The sequence below is a fragment of the Amphimedon queenslandica genome, unplaced genomic scaffold (assembly GCF_000090795.2).
Source record: "Amphimedon queenslandica unplaced genomic scaffold, v1.1 AMPQUscaffold_4951_Cont23074, whole genome shotgun sequence".
Lineage (NCBI taxonomy): Eukaryota > Metazoa > Porifera > Demospongiae > Haplosclerida > Niphatidae > Amphimedon > Amphimedon queenslandica.
The window spans coordinates 1-1604 of NW_003554741.1; the positions used below are offsets into that span (position 1 = coordinate 1).

The 1604-nt window shown below is 33.4% G+C and overlaps 1 long non-coding RNA gene across 1 annotated transcript; it reads right to left on the reverse strand.

The window, feature by feature from the left end:
- Positions 1–679: 679 nt before the first annotated feature.
- On the reverse strand, positions 680–1089 carry LOC109592505 (uncharacterized). The gene is made up of 2 exons (XR_002190386.1): positions 983–1089; positions 680–918 (listed from the first exon to the last, which is right to left on the reverse strand). It is a non-coding gene; the product is annotated as an uncharacterized LOC109592505 (long non-coding RNA).
- Positions 1090–1604: the final 515 nt, after the last annotated feature.

Below are 1604 nucleotides of genomic sequence, written 5' to 3' on the forward strand. Positions count from 1 at the left end.
GACTCCATTGATGTCACCATACATCAACACTTGTTAAATGTGCCAGGCTCTCGTATAACCAGTAAGACTGGTTTGACAGGTATATGTGTACATGTACATGTTTTGTAGGTAATCACAGTCTCCTGTATCACATGCATACATTGAGAGCTATAAAGTCTGAGGGTGAGATATCACTGATGAGAAGAGCTGGGGAAATTGCTGCTGGAGCTTTTAAAAAAGTAAATAATTGCAAAATAAAAATATGTCATTTTATGATTTATTTGCAACTTTAAACTACCTGTACAAACAGACCAACAGAAGCAATTTAGTCCCTTCCTGCTTTTTCCTCTTATTAGGGCTTGCTTTGGCTTGCCCACATAATGCTCAGCTTGGCTTGCTTTGTCTTGCCCATTTAATCTTTAAAATATAATTTATCAAATAAAAAACTAATGAACTACATGTAGTTCAGTCAACTAATTTGATGGACAATATTTATCTCTAATGTAAGAAGCAATAGATTTTTCTTCTATTGTATCCAGTGCTGTAGCTAATGACAACCAATTGGGACCTCCTTTTTTCAAATTGTTAAATCTCTTAATTTTGATGATGCTCTTAATTTTGATGATGCTATTAATAATTAATAATCATTATTATCATTAATTGCAATCTCACTTATATATTCGGCGACTGATGTTTCTCCTACTTCACCAGCAGCAATAGCTAGTTTGTTCCATGCTGCTTCAATATCATCTCTGAGCCATAATGCTGAACATTCTCTGAGACATCGCTTAGCATCTCGTGGATAGTTATCCTCAATAATCTTCAGATCATCATGAATCAGACCCAAGTAGAGACCAAGATCAAACCATTTGATAGTTTGAAAGTTACCATCTTTTAAAACTCGTAATATCTCAACCAGATCCCTGATAGTCAATATAACTACAGTATTATAAGTAAATAAATAAATAAATAATGTGAAACCAGTGACAATGACTACTTATACCTTTTTGTTGATCATCATTGGACTCACTGATCTCTGTGGCTGAGTAATCTGGAGTTGATATGACCTTTTCAATTGTTGGCTCTATACAGTGACACAGTTCATTCGTGTAGTGTGAAAGAGTATTAATATGAAATAATTATAATCTGCCCCCTCACTACATATCATAACATACCTAGCTCCATTGTAGTTATTGAGTTGGATTCTTCACTTATGTCAATCAATTCCTATAAAATAATAATAATAATCACTATGCTTGCTTATCAAGGTCCTCATGTAGTGTATTGCTGAAAGGTCAGTTCAGTATAATAATTAGTAGCATATAAAAGCCACACAATGATAACCCACTATTATGACAAAGAACAAAGATTGAGTAATTTGACATTAAAAATAATAATTATGACCTTTTGATTATTAGTGCTTGTGTGTTATTATCAAACAGTTTGTGTGTGTTTTAATTCTTACCTTAATATCACGTCCTCCTAATTGTGACAGGTTACTAATATCTGATAATGATTCATCAAGTAGGATATCCTTCAATCCTGTGCGTCTAGCACCAGTAGCATTTACTAAAAACTCTTCTCTCTTCCCAGTAGTAGACATAATATCTTTTACACTATACACT